Here is a 22,251-nt window from a genome sequence, read left to right on the forward strand (position 1 = left end):
AGGCTCCAGGCTCTGAGCTGGCAGTCAGCACAGAGCCGACGCGGGGCTCGAACCCACGAACCGCGAGATCATGACCCAAGCGACAGTCGGACGCTTAACCGACCAAGCCACCCAGGCGCCCCTGAAAATGTTAAAGCTACTATATGTGGCAGTGAAGACTGCAGTGTTGTAGTGAACAACTTACCATACGTGAATCAACAGCTTACACTTAACAGCTGCCTTTTTGATGTTTGGGGGAAGGGTGTTAAAGGATAAGCAGAGCAAGGATATAAAAAGTTAAAAAAAAATTTTTTTTAATGTGTATTCACTTTTTGAGAGAGAGAGAGAGACAGTGTGAGCACGGGAGGGGCAGAGACAGAGGGAGACACAGAATCTGATGCAGGCTCCAGGCTCCGAGCTGTCAGCACGGGGCCTGACACAGTGCCCAAACCCACGGATGCAATATCATGAGCTGAAGTTGGATGCTCAACCGAGTGAGTCACTCACATGCCCCTGAAAAGATTTTTAAAAAGCAACTATATACACACCTCAAACCCATAAATAATGAAAAATTAAAATTCCCTTGTCAGTTTTTCAGGGGTAAAAATGGGCAAATAATTTCCATTCAGGGCATCTCAATACCATATTATAGACTATATAACTATTTGGACATCAGGGTCATTATTACTTTGTGGCATTTTTAGTAACAATTTTGTATTTGTCTTTAGATTAGCTATAAATGTAAGAAAATCATCAGCACAGACAAAGGCTGAAAAAGCCTATTCTCCTCTTATTTCTCTCCTAGTAGTTGAGCAGAATGGATATAATTGATCAGTTGCCTTTGATATTGCATTAGCCCTCTAACTCACCTATCATTCTCTTTAGTTATTAAATTTTTCTCTTTACAATTTCCAATTCTCTGCCTACATTACCCATCTGTTAGGGCATACTGTCTATTTTTTCCACTAGAGTCCTTAGCATATTAATACTAGTTTTAAATTCATAGAGTGATCAACAGCCTGGTCCTGATGCTTGCTCTCTTAACACTATTTACCTTTTAGTGTCTTCTACGTTTTTGTCGCTGTGGTTGAAAGGTAGACCTGATGCACTACGTAAAAGGAACTCTACCATATAGGCTTTTAGTAATGCAGTGGTGATATGTGGGGCAGAGGAGAGAATTCTATATTCCTGTGATAAATCTCAGTCTTTGGGTAAACCTTTGTCCGGGGACTGTGAATATTACCACTGCGTTTCAGGGCCCACCCACCTCGGGGTTGACCGAATGACCAGAGGCAACTTCAGTCCTATGCCTCCCCCGTCAGCCTCTGACAAAAAAGTTATTCGTGAGGGCAAGCCTTGCTAAAAAGAACAGAGTTTACTGGTATATTTCCAAATGATTGATGTTCTTTCCTTCCTGATAGAATCAAAAAGAGATTTTGCTCTGATGTTTTCTGTAAGAACCTGATTAAGCTTCTAGACGTAAAAACTCAAAGCAGTATGCTTCCCCTCCCTCGGTGATTGGACCCCCTGCTATTTATCTCACTGGCTCATCACACACTAAGCTTCCCGAAACTAGAAACTAGTCAATTAGAGTTCAGGTCTTCGTACTCACTGTACTGGCTGCCACATACATTTCTGCCAGTGGCTTAAGGCTTCGGTAAATTGTGATCATCCGTATTCCTCTTTCCACGCCACTAATTTGGGAGAGAAGTGTACTTTCTTACGTCAGTCCTTTGACAGAACTAAGAAGAGCTGTTGATTTTTTAGTTTGTTCAGATTTTTACTTGTTAGGACAGAATGAAAACCAAAAGTCCCTTTTTTTGTTGTTTATTACCACAACTCTATCCAATTTGTGGAAGTTTGCCATGCTACACTAGTGCTGCATTAAAATCTCTCAGAAAATGCTTACTTGATATTGAGTAAAAATTTGTAAATGTGAAGAAAGATAAATGATATGAATTTGATTCATAATTCTAGAAAAGCCCAAATGAATGGTTTAAAAAACCATAGATTTGTTGCTCAAGCAAAACAATTTTTCATTTCATCCTAAATGGGTGAAGTAGTGGTTTTATGTTTTTATAATTTGCAAAGCACTTAAGAAAAACGTGCTTTGCAAATTATAACTTTTTGCATCATTTTTTTAAATTTTTGCATTTTTTTTTTTTTTTTGAGAGACAGAACACAAGTGGGGGATGAGCAGAGAGATAATGAGACACATAATCCGAAGCAGGCTCCAGGCACTCAGCTGTCAGCACAGAGCCCAACGCAGGGCTCACAAACCTTGAGATCATGCATGACCTGAGATGAAGTCAGCCGCGTGACTGACTGTGCCCCACATGTCCTTAGTTTTATAACAGGGCGTGTTTCTAGATGTTTCTGCTAGTGTAGGAACCATGTTTTAAATCTGATATCTTACTTTAGATATCTTTCAAAACCTTTTAAAGTTATCATTGACATATACTATTATGCTTTATACCTGGAGGTCAAATGATTGAATATTTGCATATATAGAGAAACAACCCTAATAATTCTAGTTAACATGATTCACCATACAGTTAAAATTTTTTTTCTTCTGATGAAAACTTTTAAAATTGACTCTCCTAGGAACTTTCGAACATCCAGTACAGTCTGGTTTACTATCCTGCTCCTGAGGTTCATCATATCCTCATGGTTTATTTGATAACTCCCAGTCTTTTAACCCTTTTGTTCCATTTCCCTCACCCCTTACCCCTGGCAACTACCAGTCTGTTCTCTGTATGCATCAGCTTTGGGTATTTTGGGTTTTTTTATTCCATATGTAAGGGAGATCATACAGTATTTATCTTTAAAAATTTTTTTTATGTTTATTAATTTTTTTGAGAGAGACAGAGACAGAGCACGAGTGGGGGAGGGTTGTAGAGAGAAGACACAGAATTCGAAGCAGGCTCCAGGCTCTGAGCTGTCAGCACAGTGCCCGGTGTGGGGCTTGAACCCACGAACCGTGAGATCATGACCTGACCTGAAATCTGACGTTTAACCAACTGAGCCACCCAGGTGCCCTATCTTTCTTTGTCTCACTTAGCAAGATGTCCTCAAAGTTCATCCGTCTTGTCACTGATGGCAAAATGTATTTTTCCTCTTTTATGATTGAATAATATTCTACTGTATATATCTATATATCTTATCATATCTATAGATGTATCATAGATCTGTATCATATATGTCTATATGTCATATACAGATGACTGCATGTCCATATACCTACCTATTCATATAGGTATATTCTATAAATAAAGATCTCATTTTCTTTACCTCTGTCCACCGATGGAAATTTAGGCTGTTACCATGTCATGGCTATTACAGAGAATGCTTTGATTAACATGAGGGTGCATCTTTCTTTCTACACTAAGGTATTCCTTCCCTGTTTTTTTTAACCACCCATTTACCTTTTATTGATCACTTCCCATGTATCCTCTGTAAGACATTTACCCTGCTCACAAAAGCCCCGGGACAAGTAAATCACCAAGTAGGATGGGGTGTTTGCCGTAGCTGTCAGCCAGAAGAACCATGGGGTACAGGAAACACAAAAGGTGATGCCTAAGCCAAGTCGCAGATGTCCACAAAAGCCAAGAGGACAGGGTGAGCAGGGGGGCTGCTCTGTGGGGCCAGCACATGTCAAGGGCATGGAGTGCAAAGGCATAAGGGGCAGAGGTATAGGACAGGCTGCCCCCAAACAAGCACTGTGGACCTCCCTGCTGGCCAGTTTCCGGGCTTGAAAGGCTGAACTCAGCCCAGGTGCCATACTCCCCAGCAAAAGTCACAAATAGTTTGCAACAGAGAATCCTCTGCTGTTTCCTTCAGACAAACACCTGGAAGTAGAATTCCTAGATCATCGGGTAGTTCCATATTTAATGTTTTGAGTAACCTCCATACTGTTTTCCACAGTGACTACACCAATTTGATTCCTACCAGCGTGCCCCCAGAGTTTCCTCTTCTCTACAGCCTTCGGATTTCTGGTCTTTTTGAGAATAGTTATCTTAAAAGGCATGAAGTAATAATACAGTTTGGCTCTGATTTGCAATTCCCCGATGAATAGTAATGTAGAGCACCTTTTATGTACTTGCTGGCCATCTCTATGTCTTCTTGGTAAAAAAAAAAAGTCTATTCAGATCCTCTGCTCGTTTTTAAATCAATGGCTTCTTTTATGCTATGGTATCATAGGAGTTCTTTATATAGTTTGGCTATTAACTCCTTATCAGGTATGTATTTCACAAATACTTTCCCATGGACTAGGCTGCTTTTATATTTTGTTGAGGAATCGCTATGGTGTACAAAACTTTTTAGATTGATGTAGTCCACTTGTTAATTTGTATTTAGTTTGAAAGAGAAGGAGTGAGATAATCCCCTTGTTTATTTTTGATATTGTTACCTTTGTTTTCGGTGTCACATCCAAAATATCATTGTCAAGACCTCTGAGGAGCAGCTGCGTAACTATGTTGTCCTCCAGGAGTACTATTTCAGCTCTCACCTTCAAGTCTTTTATTATTTTTGCATATGGTCTAAGACAGTGGTCCACTTCCTTCTTTTCGATGTGACCATCCAGTTTTCCCGAAGACCATTTGTTGATGAGACTGTCCATTCCCCATCATATATTATTACCTCCTTTCTCATAAATTGACCATAAATGTAAGGGCTTCTTTTTAAGCTCTGGGTTCTGTTCCTTTGATCTTTGTGTCTATTTTTATGCTGATACCATGCTGTTTTGATTAGGATAGCTTTGTAATCTAGTTTGAAATCAAGGAGTGTGATGCCTCCAGCCTTGTTCTTTCTCAACATTTCTTTGTCTATTGGAAACCTTCTGTAATTCCATACAAATTTTAGGATTGTTTATTTCTGCAAAAATGGCCATTGGAATTTTGGTAGGGACTTCACTGAAACTCTGGATTGCCTTGGGTAATATGGACATTTTTAGCATATTAAATCTTCTAATGCATAAGCACAAAAAACTTTCCATTTTCTTGTGTCGTCTTTATGTCACCAGTGTCTTAGAGCTTTCGTTGTACATGTCTTTTACCTCCTTGATTAAATGTATTCCTAGATATTTTATGCTTTGAGGTAGTTGAAAATGGGATTAATTTCTTTTTCTGATAGTGCATTATCAGTGTACAGAAACACAACAGATTTTTGTATGTTGATTTCATATTCAACTAGTGAATTTATCTGCTATTTCTAAGTTTTGGTTGAGTATTGTGGGTTTTATGTATGTGATATTTCATCATAATCGTTTTATTTCTTTCCTACTGCTATTGCTAAGACTTACAATGCAGGCATATCTCAGAAGTATTATGAGTTTAGTTTGAGACCCTTCGCGATAAAGCAAATATCACAATAACGCTAGTCAAGTGAACTTTTTAGTTTCCTAGTGCATATACAAGTTGACTTACAATATACAGATGTCTACTAAATGTGCAGTAGCATTATGCCTAAAAAAAGTGCATACATTCATTAAAAAAAACACTTTAGGGGTGCCTGGGTTTGAAGTATTGCAAGGATTACCAAAATGTGACACAGAGATAGAAAGCGAGCAAATGCTGTTGGAAAAATGGCACTGGTATATTTGCTCAGTGCAGCCTTGCCAGAACACTTCAATTTGTAAAAAAAAATGCAATATCTGCAAAGCACAATAAAGTGCAATCACTTTAGGTGTGCCTATGTTGTACAGAAGTGGCAAAAGTGGGCAATTTTTTTTTTTTACCTTTTGACTATTGAGTATCATGTTAACTATATGTGTGTTATACCTGGCCTTTAGTTTGTTGGGAGACATCCTTGCTATGCTTAATTGTGGAGTGTTGTATCACGAACAACTTTTCCATATTATCAAATACTTCATGTGTGTCTGTTGAGAGATTGAACACTTCTTTCAATCCTTCAATGTAATTGATCATGTTGGTTGATTTGCAAATGCTGGGCCATCCTTGCATTCCGGAGATAAAACACCCTTGATCACTGTGAATCATCCTTCAGCATGCTGCTGAATTCTGTTTGCTAGCATTTTGTTGATTTGTATTTTCTGTTATACTCATCAGGGATATTGGCCTGTGGTTTTCATTTCCAGTGGTATGCTTTCTTAAATTTGATACTGGGACAATGCTGGCCTAGTAAAATAAGTTTGGAGTATTGTCTTCTCTTCAAATTCTTGCAAGAATTTCAGAAGGATTGCTGTCAGTTCCTTTAATGTTTGGTAAATTTCACCCAAGAAGCCATTTAGTCCTGGGTTTAATGCCTTGGAGTGGTTTTGATTATTGATCCCTTCTCTTTACCTGTAATCGGTCTATTCACATTTTATTTTCTTTCTTATTCATTTTTGGGATATTGTATGTTTTAGAGAGTTTTTCCATTTGTCTAGGTTATCCAGTTTGTTGGCCTATAGTTGTTCATAGTCATCTGTTATCATTGTATTTTTGGGTTATTCTAATGTTTCTCTGGTATTCTAGCTACATGTTTGTTAATTTTGTTTTTTTCCAAGGACCAACTCTTAGTTTGGTTACTCTTTTCTACTGTTTTCCTGTTGTCTATTTCATTTATAGTTGCTCTAATTTTTTTCACCTTCCTTTGGGTTTAGTGTGCTCCTCTTTTTCTAGAGTTCCTTCATGGGGCAGATTTAGGTTACTTGGGAAATTCCTTCTTAATGCAGGCATTTTTGGCTCTAACCTTCCATCTTAGGAACGCTTTCGCTGCTTCCCCTAAGTTCTCCTGTGTTGGTCTTCCATTTTTTGGTGTCTCAGGAAGCTTTATTTTCCCTTTATTTTCTTCTTTGATTCATTGGTTGCTTGGGAGAAGGTGGTTTAATTTCCATGTTTTTGTGAATTTTCCAGTTTTCTTTTTATCAGTTTCTGGTTTCCATCCTATGGTCAGAGAAAATATTTAGTTTGGTTTCAGTTTCTTGAATTTCCAAGACTCGTGGCGTAAGATATGTTCTGTCCTAGGAAATGCATCATGTGTGCCTGAAAGTGTATTCTGTTGTCAGACTGTTACGTAATCAGTTTTCACTCACTACCTGGAAGTTGGCTTTCTGCCACTGCATTTTTACGAGTGACCTACCTGTGTGCACTAACCAAAAGAAATCCAAACAGGACTATCTCTTTTATGAAATGGTCATTGCATCTTCACTTTATGCCATTTATGCTTACTAATGGTTTCTAATTTGAGGATAGTTGGGAGGGGAGGTTGAAAGCAGACTAGATTTCTCTTAGATCCATTTGGTCTACAGTGTGGTTCAAATCTCTTTGATTCTCCATCTGGATGATCTTTCTCCATTGTTGTAAGTGGGGTGTTAAAGTCACCTACTATTAATATATTGCTGTTTATTTGTCTCTGTTAGTTTTTGCTTTATGGGTACACAGATATTTATAATTGTTCTATCTTTTTGGCTTGAACCCTTTATCACTATACATTGATATATTTTTAAACTTTTTATATTTTTTGTTTATTGATTTTTGAGAGAAAGAAACCAAGCTGGAGCAGGGGAGGGGCAGAGAGAGAGACACACGGAATCAAAAGCAGGATCTAGGGTCTGAGATGTCAGCACACAGCCCATTGTGGGGCTCAAACTCACAAGCTCTGAGATTGTGGACTGAGCTGAAGTTAGATGCTTAACCAACTGAGCCACTCAGGAGCGCCTAGAATGATATTCTTTATCTCTTTTTTAAAGTCTTTTTTGTGTAAGTATAACTACCCTCTCCCCCACCTTAAAATATCTTTTTCCATCTCTTAACTTTCAGTCCTTGTGTATCATTAAGGCTAATGAGAATTTATTTTAGGAGGAATATCACTGGATGTTGTTTTCTTATCCATTCATTCTATCTTTTGATTGAAAAACTTGTATTATTGTTTTATAGATCCACTTTTTATCTGATGCCTTATTTTGATGGATTTTCATGTCAGTATACTTTATTATGTTCTTTGCTAAAATTGTTACCAGGTTTTCCCTCATCTATATCAGGAGGTGTACATAAAATACCTTAAAATGATATCACTCTATGTTAAAGTGAGTAAAGTGATTTTTTCTTCGGCTTCACCTGCCCCTCATGTTTAAGATTACTGATGTTACAATTTACCTAACAGATTATTGTCATGTTTGTTTTATTACTACATTCATTTTTCACTTTAAGTTAGACTAGAAAGTTACTTATGCATCACCAATACCATGTTACAGAACCTAACTTTGACTATATATTTACTATTACCAGTGGGTTTTATACAACCTTATTTTTTTTATGGTGTTACTTATTTCTACTCAAATTCCCTTAGGAGTTCTTTTATGGCAGATCCTGTATTAAGTTTGGGAAAATGTATTTCTCCTTTACTTCAGAAGAATAGTTTCACGGGGCATAGATTTCTTGTATGACGTATTTAAATATGCTATTCCATTCTCTCCTGGCCTGAAAATTGGAAAAATCCACTCTTTTTTTTGGGGGGGGGTCCCTTATTTGTTACTTCTTTTGCTGCTTTTTAAATTCTTTCTTGTTCTTTGATTTTTGACAATTTAATTAAATGGGTCTCAGAATAGCCCTGTTGATCTCCACCTTTCAGTTATTTCAGAGCTCATACATCTGGATGTTTAATTTCTCTCTGTAGGCAGGGAAGGTTTTAAGTCATGATATATTTATATATTTAAAACTTGTGTCTTCTTTTATCCTTTGGGTTTTCATAATGCAAATATTGTTTCTTTTCACTTTGTTACAAAATTCCCTCAGGCTTTCTTCACTTTTTTTCCTTTACTTTTATTTCACACATCCTGGTTCCTCTGCAAGGTTGTGGCTACTTTGGAATTCTCTCTTGAAATCTCCAGTTCAGTCACTCTATTTTTTAACTAACTGTGAGATTTCTGTTGTCTTGTTGTTATTTATGGTTTCTGTTCCTTTGTCAAACATCTTGTTACATTCATGCAATTTTCCTAATTTCATTTTAGTTGTCTGTGTGTGTTCCTGTAGCTAGAAAGTTCCTTTGTTTGTGGTCTTAAGCTGACCCACATTCCCAAGGTCCATGACTGAACAGGGCCACTGACTCCACTCTGTAGACTGTCTGCTGGGTTATACAGCTTCCAGATGTTGTCACTAGCCCTCTGCCTAGATGGGATCCGGAGCCAGGGTCTACTGTGTTAATTCCCTGCCTGGGGAAGTGAGGGAGGGGCTTCTCACGGGGAACTCCCAAGTTTTCTAAACAGGCTTTATAGCATTAGGGTAGTAGCTACTCTCAGCTTCAAAGGAGGCTGTGGATTAATCCCCCTTCCTAGACCCGGCAGGGGGACCCTCCTCCACTGCTCTTGGCTGTGTCATAGCTGTGATCAGCTCTGCTTGCCCCACTCTCAACAGAACAGTGTCCCTTCTTGTGTTCTTGCCAATCCCTCTAGACAGAAAGGGCCAGGAAATATTCTCCTTACAAAGCTGGGGCTTTGATTCACCTCTTGCCTGAGCTAAAAGTGTGTAGATCTGGAAGAATTCCTTGTTTGAACACCCCAGTTAGGCCATCCTAGACCTCCTCTAGTTCCCTGGTCAGTTTGCCACCACTTGGGACTGCTACTTTGGCTCTGGGCTCTGCGGGTCTAAACTCAATCTGCCAGGGTTTGAGAGAGGGTTGTTGCAGGCCGCCCCTTCACTGTCACACTCCAAGTAGTAGAGCTCACCAACTCTCTTTCAATCCCTATGAGGCAGGATCACGAAAAATCAGACTGAGTCCTTGCTCCAATGACATGACCGACAGCACTAGGGGAGGGCATGGTATGTCCCCCTCGTGCTCTCTTTTCCATGGAAAGAACCGTAAGTTCAGAAAAACTGTAAGTTTCAGAAAAGTTCAGGGAAAACTACTCAGTGTGGTGTTATACCAGCATTGTGAAGGGGCAATGTAGACAGTCCATGTGTAGTGAGTTTTCTAACCCTTCTAATGCATGCTGGCCTTACAACATTGTTCAAGTACCAATGTCACTGGAAAAGGTAAATATTCAGTAAAATTCAGAATAATTTAATGTAGAGGTTATGGTTTAATCACTTCTAAGCTTGATAAAAGTTGAAAGACCTAAAATGTAACTATAATAATTAGCTATGGGCTACACCAGATAAAAGCATGTAAAATGTGACATCAAAAACATAAATCATGGCAGGGGGAAGAAGGATAAAAATGCGAAGCTTTCGAGTGCATTTAAACTTCAGCTGTTACTGCCTTTAAAAAGACTGTTATAAATGTAACTTGCTAAAGGTAAGCCTCAGGTTAACCATAAAGCAAAACCCTATAGAAGATAAGAGAAGAGAAAAAAAGGAATCTACACATACAGTATAGAAAATCATTAATTAACAAGAGAAGAAAGCAGGACAAGAAACAGAACTACAAAAATAACCAGAAAACAATTAGCAAAGTGGCATTAAGTACATGCCTGTCCATAATTGCTTTATTTTTTAATGTTTATATGTTAATTTTAAGAGAGAAAATCCTAAGGATGTTCCACTCTGTCACCGCAGAGGCCGACATGGGTCTTGATCTCATGAAGCTTGAGATCATGACTTGAGCCCAAATCAAAAGTTGGATGCTTAACTGACAGTGCGAGCCAGATGCCCCTCCTTAACTACTTTAAATGTAAATAAATAGACTGAATTCTTCAATCAAAATACACAGGGCAGCTGAATGGAGGCTTTAAGACAGTGAGATCTAAAGACTCACATAGATTCAAAGTGAAGGGATGAAAACCTTAAGAAAGATGAGGTAGTTCTGGCAGAGCGAACAAACTTTAAAACAGAGAATGTAATCAGACACAAAGAAGGGCATCACATAGAGGGAGCAATCCAAGAAGATGTACCCAAAATGAAAGCAAATGACTAGATGAAGTAAATACTAACAGACCTAAAGGGAAAAAGATAATGAAATAACACTATTAGGAGGGGACTTGAATACTCCAGTTTCATCAATGGAGTGATCATTCAGACAGAAACTTGGAAAGGGAACATCAGCCTATGAGACATATGAGGCCAGATGGACTTAACAGATATATACAGCATTTCATCTTCTGAAGCGCATATATATCACTGTTCACATAGACCATGATAGGCTACAAGTCAAATATAAGAAGATTAAATATACATCAAACTTCTTTTTCTGCAACAAGAGTATGAAATCAAAATTACAAGGAAAAAAATGAAAAGTTTAACATATTTTTAAATCTCTACATATTTTTACGGAACAACAAGTAAGTCTAAAAGGAAAATTTTAAAAATACCTTGAAGCAAATGGGATCTGAGAAAGCACTTCTAAGAGGAAAGTTTATAGTGATCAACACCTACATCAAGATAGAAGGAAGATCTCAAACAACCTCACTTTATACCTCAACGAACTAGAAAAAGAACAAATGAAGTTGAAAGTCAGTTGAAGGAAAGAAAGAACCAAAAAGTCAGAGGTTAAATAGAGACAAAAGATCATTAGAACAAAAAAGATTTTTTTTTAATATAATAAATTGGCCAACCTTTAGCTAGACTCACCGAGAGACAGAAGACCCAAAATGAGGCATGAAAGAGAAAATCTTAGAATCCTTTGTATCACTATGGTATTTTTAAGAGACTACTATAAACAATTATATGACAACACATTGACCAGCCAAGAAGAAATGAATATGTAGATTCAGGTCTCTGGGAATCTAAACTAAACCATGAAAACAGGAAATCTAAACAGACTTTTAGCAAGACAATTGAATCAGTCCTCAAAAATCTCCCAACAAACAAAAGTCCAGAAATAGAGGCTTCACTGGTGAATTATACCAAATACTAAAGAAAATACTAATGCCTCTCAAACTCTTCCTAAATTCCCAACTCACTTGATGATGTCAGACTTAACCTGATATAAAACCCAGGCAGGGATGCCACTAGAAAATTTCAGTCCAAACTCCTGGTTAATATAAACGCAAATATTCTGAATTTATCAGCAAGCCAAATTCAAGAATACATTAAAAGGCTTATAAACCACCATCAAATGGGATTTATTTCAGGGACATAAATCAATCATTGTGATATACCATGTTAACAACATGAAGAAAAAAATTAATGTGATTATTCAAATAGATGCCAAAAAAGCACTTCATAGAATTCAACACACATTTATTATAAAAGGTCTAAACAAAATGGGTAGACAGGGGATGTACCTCTACATAATACAGGCATAGTGTAGAACAAGTCAATAGCTAACATGATCCTCAGTGGTGAAAAACTAAGAACTTTTCCTCAAAAATCAAGAATGAGAGGGGCACCTGTGTGGCTTAGTCGGTTAAGCGTCCGACTTTCGCTTAGGTCATGATCAAGCGGTTTGTGGGTTCAAGCCTCGCGTCGGGCTCTGTGCTGACTGCCAGCTCAGAGCCTGGAGCCTGTTTCGGTCTGTGACTCCCTCTGTCTCTGACCCTCCTCTGCTCACACTGTCTCTCTCTCTCTTAGAAATAAAACATTAAAAAAATTAAAAAAAAAAAAACAGAGAAGTATGCCTATTGTCACCACTTTATTCAACACAGTTCTGGAAGTCCTACCCAGAGCAATTAGGCAAGAAAAATAAGACATGTCAAAACTGGAAAGAAGTCTAAGTGTCAATATCTGCAGGTGTCTAGGTATTGCATCCAGAAAACCCAGAAATGCCACTAGATAAACTAAATTTGTTTATTAGTTCTAATAGTTAAATATCAGGTTACACAGTGTACAAAAACCTGTTACTTTTCTATACACCTATAATGTACTGTCAGAAAAAGATATTAATAAAACAGCCTAAATTATAATTGCATCATGAAGAACAAAATATTTTGGAATAAATTTAACCAAGGAGGTGAACGACTTGTACAATGAAACTTTTAAGATGCTGATGAAAGGAAGTAAAGAAACAAATAATTGGAAAGTTTTCTATGTTCATGGATGATAAGAGTTAATTTTGTTAGAATGTCCCTCCTACTCAAAGTCAGCTGTAGATTCAATAATCAGCAATCCCCATCAAAATTCCAGATAGAAAGAAAAATACTAAAATATGCACAGAACTACAAAAGACTTTGGCAGCCAAAGTCATCTTGAGATAGAAGAACCAAGCTGGATAGATCACACTCTCCAATTTTCAGTTATATTTAAAAACTCTAGTAATCAAAACAGACCCATTGAACAAGGGAACAGAATCCAAAGCCAAGAAATAAACCCATGCATTTATAGTCAATTAACTTATGACAAAGGAGGCAAGAATATACAATGGGAAAAGGATGATTTCTTCAACAAATGGTTTAAAAAACAAAACTGGACGACCACATATAAAAAAAACTAAACTAGGATACCATTATCCTAGACCAAACAGAAAAATCATCTCAGAATGGATGAAAGACTTGAATACAAGATCTGAAGCACTATTACCACTAAACCACAACATATACAGTCAGCTCTTGGGCACAGGTCTTGGCAATGACTTGTTAGCTCCAACACCAAAAGCAAACTCTGTATAAGTATAAATAAATGAAAGGGACTACACTAACTAAAACATTTCCACTGCCAGAGGAATAAACAATGCCTAATCTAAAAATAACATTCAGTCAAGAAAGCAGCTGAGGGAGACACACAATAGATCTATGTAAGAAACATGAAATTCAACCATGTGCTCATTAGGTATAAATGCATGTACAAAAAATATCATGGGTACAATGAACACATTAGTTGGAATATTGGAGTTGTAGGCGAGGAAAGAGAGAAGATTAAGTAGGGGAGAGACTCCGATTTCTAACAGTATTGAAGAAGTAACAATTTCTCAATTTTTCTTTTAGAGCCTGCCCACATTTTAAAGATGTTCTACATTTAACAGTTTAGAGTATGTATATATATAAGATTTAAATTTTTATTCAATATTTCTGATATAGTCTGTCTGTATAGTCACACAGTAAAATCAAACCCCAAGAAACCTGTTCAAATTTTGAGTTTCCATTATCTTACTCCTGGTTTCCTAAACTGTGTCCATCTCTATCCCTACCCCACATAAGTTAATTTACATCTATGCTGAATTTCTACTTGTCTCAGGAGCCCACCGAAATATCTTTGGTATGGGGGTTATTTGGAAACGGTGGTATTTCCATTCTGAAAACCCTTTCCAATCCCCATGTTACCCTCACCTCTTCTGTTGCTTCCCTTCCTTAAAGTCATCATGCACCTTCATCAACATTGGTAATGTTCTTCCAAAGTACTCTGACATCTTCTGTTCTTATGGACATCATTGTACAATTTACTATTCCCTCTCACTAGAAGCTAAATTTGAGTACCAAAATGAGACAGAGATACACCAGGAAAAGAAATCTACAGGCTATTATCCCTAATGAACACAATATAAATCTCCAAAACCAAGTATTTGCAAATATACGTTAAAAGGACCATTCACCCTGATCAAGTGGTGTCTCCTTCCCGGGTTTGCAAGGATGTTTCAGTATTTGCAAATTGATAAACATGATGTACCATGTTAAGAAAGGATATTAAAAAAATACTCGAGGACTAAGACTATCCCGTGCTTACAGTTACACACCAAAAACCTGTATACCATCCACAAGTGGCGTATAGTTCACATATGCTCTATAACTGATAAATATTTACTGGACATAGGTAAAAACACTTTGAAGTTTAAAAGACTAATTCCAGTTGTTTGATGCACAAGTATGCATATATATGTATAGATTTTTAAATATTGTTTCTTAGCTCTTGACCTTTCAAAAATATTTTTTCTCCTTTTTCATTATACAGGATGCTGGTTTACTTCATTCTTTTGGGAAGTTTTGCACATTCCATTATGTTTTCAACTAGGCATTACTCCAGGAACACATACAGCATTACAGCTCTATTTTTGGTTTATTTATTACATGAAATGCATAAAATCACCTAATGAGAAAACTAATCTGAAGCCAAGGAAATAAAGCTTAAGAATATTACTAAAAGCCATATATAGAGACAAATTTCCTACTGATGAATTTTCTTGATTTCCACATTTTTGATGAATCACATACTATTGGAATCCTACTTCTGCTTGATGGAATCCATATCCATGTATTTCAATAGAGCTTCATGGAAGAAAACAATGGGGAAATCCTCCTGATATTCACTTTTAAAGATCTTCCCAAATTCTTTCCATCATTTTACAATCTATTGTTTGGCATTTTCTGTGTTCTTTATACCTTAGAGTAGTGTGAAAAAGCCATCATTGTTCCTCATTTCATCCACTGACACACTGTACATAATGAACACTTTCATCTTGCCATGTAAGTCAATTTTCAGGGTTCTCTAATCATTTCTGTCTAAATCCTCATTCGACTGTCTCCACTTAGCTCATGAATTTTTGATTATATAGTGCTCAAATTAAATGCAGAATTGAGAACATGGTTTTATAAGAGTGCTGTAGACTATAATTTCTTGGCATGAGTATTTATCAAACATTTCAAAGTCTCCCTAACATATGTGGACACAGTGGAGGCAATTCAAGAATAAATTGTATCTCTAACCTGTTATTTGTATAAAGTTCATTTTGATTTTTTTCCCAAAATGAAGTTTAAAGGCATGTTTCTAACACAGGTCATATCTTCAAAAAATGAAGCCCACAGAGAAAGGAATAAAGGAAATCTACCACCTATCAACCGCTGACCACCCAATTCTACTGAATGAGGTATGTTATCTAAAAAGCCAGGACTAAAATTATGAGGAAGTATTCAAAAGTAATGTCAACAGACAACTCCAGGGTCACAAACTATAGCAACTACAGAATCTACAGACTTAGTCTAGAAAGTATGATGAACAACCAAGCAGCAACAGTTTAAAGGAAAAGAGAGAGAGAAAAATAAGGCACAATCAGCCATCACAGACTCGGGAGTAGACACCTGTAACTTGCTACAACAACCAAGATATCCAGGGTTTGCCTCTGCCAAAAGGTACATGCGAAACTCAAGTATCCCACACTACACAGTGGAAAAAGCATCAGAGATTTTTAAATATGCTATTTAAAATAGTTTCAAAGAACTATAGAAAGGTTAAAATGATGTCTCAAATAGAGAATATCAATAATGAAAGTATAATTATAAAAATGGAAATTTGACATATGATACGTATAAAAATTGAAATGAAAAAGTCACTAGACAGACTCACATAGATTTGTGCTTGCAAAAGAAACCATCTCAAGGTGAAGGCAAATCAATAAGATCATCCTGTCTGGTCAACAGAGGGGAGAAAGGGAAAGGAAAAAAAAACACAAACAGGGCTTCAAAGACTAATGAACATTATCAGATGAACAAAGAAATGTGTAAAAGAGGGGAGGAAAAAAAATGCATTTCAAGAAATATTGGCATAAACCTTCCCAATTTCATGAAAAAAATATTCATCTGTATTTAAGATCTTACTTTAGATGGAAAAAATTCAAAGAGGTTTAAATTTGGGTCATAGATTGACAAAAGTTAAAGAAAAATTTTGAAAGCAGCAAGGAAAAAAAGATTTGTCATATATAAGCAATCCTCCATCAGATCAGTAGCTGAATTCTCATCAAAAACTATAGAAGCAGAGAACAGGGAGAATCTATTTCTAAAGAGCTGGGGTGGGGGGAAGCTGTCAAGTAAGAACTCGTATCAGCTAAACTATCCTTTAAACATAAAGTAGAAATTAAGATATTTATACTTAAAATATCATTTGCAAATGACTTATAAAATAACCAAGAAAACATTTCTTTTTCTTTTTTTTTTTTTTACAAATACTTTATTGTCAAATTAGTTTCCACATAACACTCAGTGCTCATCCCCAAAGTGCCCTCCTCCATGCCCATCCCCCCTCCACCCCACATCCATCAGTCCTCACGTTTTGTCAGCATTCAAGAGTCTCTCATGGTTTGCCTCTCTCNCGTCCTTTTTCTCCCAATCTCTCAGGTTTTGTAAGGTTTCCAATGGCTTCAGATCTTTTCTGTGTGATGTATGGGCGCGAGGGCAAGTACGGAGCTCCTTACTTCTCCGCCATCTTGCCCTCTCCCATTTCTTTTTTCTTTATTCTTTTCATTTATTTATTTATTTTTTTTGGTAGAGAGAGAATGAGATGGGGAGAGGGACAGAGGCAGAAGAGGGGAGAGAATCCCAAGAAGGCTCCACACTCATTACATGGGGCCAGGGCATGATCTCATGATTGAGCTCAAGTCAGCAGTGAGACACTTAACCGACTGAACCACTCAGACACCCCACCAAAGGAAACTCTTAAAGCTACAAGAAATGGATATTGGACACCAACTTGAATCCACATGAAGAAGTAAAGAGCACCAACCAAGGTAACTACATAAATATTATGTAAGAGTGTATCTACTATTTCTTTGTAATACTTTTCTTCTGGAGGTTTTAAAAAACAACTGCTTAAGGCAGTAATTTTTTTTTAATATTTTTTATTTATTTCTGGGAGAGAGAGAGAGAGACAGCATGAGCAGGGGAGGGTCAGAGAGAGAGGGAGTCACAGACTCCGAAACAGGCTCCAGGCTCTGAGCTGGCAGTCAGCACAGAGCCCGACGCGGGGCAGTAATTCTAAAACTAAGTTGTGTGGCTATAACACACAAAGTTGTAATTCCTATGGCAGTAATATGGCAGAAGAGAGGTAAGGATGGCCGCATATTCAAGCAAAGTTTTTATGTAATGCTGGTGTAAGAATTCATCTGAATTTTAGCTCTTTTAAATGAAGATGCTAATTGTAATTCCCAAGAAAACAAGCCAAAAATGTGTAATCGCAATGACATTGGTGTGTCAGTCATTCTTTTCTCTCCCTTTTTGTTTACAACTGAAGTAGTCATGTGTAACCAAAGGTGCCTCTCCACAGTGCACCGAAGCACTGAAGAGATTTCCAAATACCAGTGCTGCAAGAAGTAGGCAGATGGAACCTTGATGGGGGTGCAGATTCGAGGGAGGCAATTAATCCCACTCCCAGGTGTTAGAATTGGAGAAAGAGCAAAACTAGTGAGTGCAAAACAGGGTGAGCATGCAGGATAAAAACAGAACTTGTGGATGCCCAGCTGGCCTATTGGGAGAACCAGGCATGTCATTGGAGTCCAATGTCAAGAAAGATCTCAAGGAGGGGCACCTGGGTGGCTTAGTCGGTTAAGCGTCCGACTTTTGCTTAGGTCATGATCTCGCGGTTCGTGGGTTCGAGCCCCGCGTTGGGCTCTGTGCTGACTGCCAGCTCAGAGCCTGGAGCCTGTTTCAGTCTGTGACTCCCTCTCTCTCTGACCCTCCCCTGCTCACGCTGTCTCTCTCTCTCTCCTAGAAATAAATAAAAACATTTAAAAGAAAAGAAAGATCTCAAGGAATCTGTCCTCCTCCCAAGGTGGCACTGCAAAGTGCTAGGCTTTTGCTGGTGGTGGCCGTGGTAACCTATCTCAGAGAGGAGGGGGAAAGGCAAACTGGTGAATGACTGGTTTATGGTGGCACAAGCAGGAGGGACCTCTGTGGCTGGTAGGGAAGGAAAGGAAAATTCACAAGAACAACAAAGTCTTGAGAAGGAACATGTTCCCTGCTCCCTCCTTCCATCAAGAGTTCTACCCATGGAAATCTGGGAGGGTCCTCATGCCACATAGTGGGCACCCACAAAGCTTCAGGTGTTCGACTCACACCTCCCTTGCCAACCAAACACATGCTCAAGAGGAGCCAACAATTTGATCTATAATGTCATCTTCTGAAAAATGACAGAAGGGTTTTTAATTGCTAGTCTGTTGAAGTATAACAAAGTAAACTAATAAAGGTTTGTACTACTTAAAGTGTGATGGCAGAGAAATATTCCATCAAAAACTATAAATGGCACAGTAAGATGATATCATGAAAAATACTAATTCTCGGGGCACCTGGGTCACTCGGTTAAGCATCCAACTTCAGCTCGGGTCACAATCTCACAGCTCGTGAGTTTGAGCCCCACATTGGGCTCTGTGTTGACAGTTCAGAGTCTGCTTGGGATTCTGTGTCTCCCTCTCTCACTGCCCCTCCACTATTCACTCTCTGTCTCTCAAAAATAAATAAATGTTTAAATAAATAAATAATAATTCACCAAGAACTGAAACCAAAGGCATGGAATATTGTCATCTAACTGATGAAGATTTCAAACACATGACATGTAGACATTCAATGAATTATAAGAATACCCAGAAAGACAATTCACTGAACTCAGAACCAGACATAATCTGGAGTTTATGAATTTACTGAATCAGATGAAGAACATATTAGAACGCCTAATAAAGAAATTGGGCAGATCAGATCAAACAAATAATTAGCAATCTGGAAGGTAAGAATTTTAAATGAGAGCACAAACTAAGACTTTAAAGAAGAAACCCTACAATAGTTATCAGTATTGATGAGGAAAATGCATATTTTAAAGTAAGTCTTCTACCAGAAAAAAAAAAAAAGGAAGAAAAGAAGGGAAGAGAGAGTGAACTTAGGGAAATAAGAGCTGGGAACTGCCCAAATACTGGGAAAAGAGTGGACATACAAGTTCATAAAGCTAACAGAATACACTATGACTCAGTGTAAAGACCTTCAAGATGTAATATAATGAAACTCTCATCAACACTTGGTAAAAGAAAGTTGCCTATAATAGAATTTCCAGGAGATTGAGTAAATTTCACAGCAGAAATGCCAGCCAAGTCATTGGACAAGGTTAACCCTCAGGTATGAAAGGGTAAAGCTTTCCCAGACAAACATAATTGAAGGAGTTCAGTACGACTAGACCTGCCTTGAAAGAAATGCTGAAAGCACTTCTTCAAACTCAAATGAAAAAACACTAACTATATACATAAACATTGGGGAAAGTGCATATGGTCCCTGAATTACAATGGTTGACTTACAATTATTCGGTTGTACAATGGTGTGAAAGCAATACACATGCAGTAGAAACAGTATATTAAACTTTGAATTTTAGTCTTTTCCCCAGTCTGGTATTTTGAAGTGTGATCGTCTCTCAAAATATTCGCAAGCAGTGAGCTGTAACTCCCGGTCAGCCATGAAGGTAAACAAACAACCTATACATTTAAAACGATTCTGTGAACATATATCCATTCATTTTTTTCCCTTTCAGTATAGTATTCAATAAATTACCTGAGATATTCAACACTTTACTCTAACATAGGCTTTGTGTTAAATGACTTTGTCCAATTATTGGCTAATATAACTATTCTGAGCATGTTGAATCTAAACTAAATTGAGTTATAATGTCTGGTACATTAGGTGTATTAAGTACATTTTTTTATTTAGGATTTTTTCAACTTATTGTGGGATTACGTCCCTTAACTCTATTTTAAGTACAGGAAGCTCTGTACACAGCACTCTGGCAAAGGCAAACAGTGAACATTCTAAGTTAAAAAAAGAATTCTATACTAGAATAGTGTGTTAACAATGTTAGTTACTGTCTTCACCTTCACAGTATAAAAAGAGGTACCTTGTGACATCAAAAACATAAAGCCAAACAGTGTAAGAGTGGAAACTGTATAAATGGATGAAGATAGATAGTCCTACACACACAAAGGGAGACAAATCAGATCACCATAGAAGACTACCATTTTACAAAACTAGACAGAAACATTGGGAAGTCTTTACATATTAAAAATCACTCAATATAAATGGAGTGAATCACTAATCAAAAGGCACTGAGTGGCTCAATGGATTACAGAAAGAAGAAAGACTCTATAATATATTGCCTTTAGGAAACTCATTAGGTAGAAAGCCCACAAAGACCCCAAGAAAGCAGGTGTAGCTCTGCTTATATCAGACAAAACAGATTTCAAGCCAAACATATATCAGGTCATTATATACTAATAAATGGATCAATGCGTCCAGACGATACAATAATGGTAAATATACAAGCAACATTGGAGCATCAAAATAGACAACAAAATAATGGAAGATTTCAGTACACCACTGCCAACACTAAGAAAACCAAAAAGGCAACACTGGAACTGAACCAGGATTTAGACCAGATGGACTTAATAGCCTTATATAAAACATTCCATCCAATAAGAGAATCCACATTCTTGTGAAGTGAACACAGAACATTTTTCAAGATAGGTACATATATGAGGACACAAAGCACACGTCAGGATAATTAAAACTGAAATCATACCACCTATCTTTGCAACAACAAAAAGCAAGCTGGATAATATACAAATATGAGGAAATAGAGTTCTGAACAATCAATGGGTAAAGGAAAAAGTCAAAAGGTATAAGTTTCAACTAAAAATATAATATCAAACCTTAAAGGAAGCAGCAAAAGCAGTCTTGAAATCTATCATGATAAACTCAAATATACAATGTAACTATAAAACCCACCTATAAAAAAAGCCAACAAATGAGACCCAGAGGTACCAGAAAGAAGGAAATAATAAAGATCAGAGAATAATAAACTTGATCCATTCTCATCTTTCAAAAAGGCAAAATTGGAAAACCTGTAGTCAGACTAAGACTTACAAACAGAAATTTAAAAGGAGACGTTACAATTGATACTACAGAAATACATAGCATATAATTGTTCACAATAGTCTCATATGGTCTTAACAAATTAGACAACCTAGAAGAAATAAATAAATTACTAAAAACACACAAGCTACCAACACTGCTACCACAAAACAGAAAATCTCAACAGAACACTATTGGGCAAGATGGAAACAGGAGTCAAAAAACCTCCCAGTGCAGAAGATCCTAGTATCAGATGGTTGCATTAGTGAATTCTACCATTAAAAGAAAAGTTAACATCAATCTTTGTCAAACTCTTTCAAAGAATTGAGGAGGAAAAAATATATCCAAGACCATTTCATATATCCAACATGAACCTGATACCAGGTAAAGGCACCAGAAGAAAAGTGTAGACCAATATTCCTAGTGAATATAGATGGAAAAATTCTGAACATACTAATAGCAAATCAAATTTAAAAAATACCAAAAGGACTATAGACCAAGTAGAATTTATCCCTAGGATGCAAGGATATTTTAAAATACGTAAATGTAATATATTAATGAAATTAAAGGTAAAATTCCTGTGATCATTTCAATAGCTACATAAGAAACTAAAAAACAGCATTTTGAATACAGAAAGAATATATATCAACATATAGCAAAAATACTGAATACTTTTCCTCTAAAATCAGGAGTAAGACAAGGATGCCCCATGCTCACCACTCTTAATACAGTACTGGAAGCTCTAGCTAGAGCCACTAAGCAAGACAAGGAATAAAAAACAGGAAGAAAGAATTAAAACTCCCTACTTGCAGATGAGGTGG

This window comes from Crocuta crocuta, unplaced genomic scaffold, assembly GCF_008692635.1.
Source record: "Crocuta crocuta isolate KB4526 unplaced genomic scaffold, BGI_CrCroc_1.0 scaffold377, whole genome shotgun sequence".
Lineage (NCBI taxonomy): Eukaryota > Metazoa > Chordata > Mammalia > Carnivora > Hyaenidae > Crocuta > Crocuta crocuta.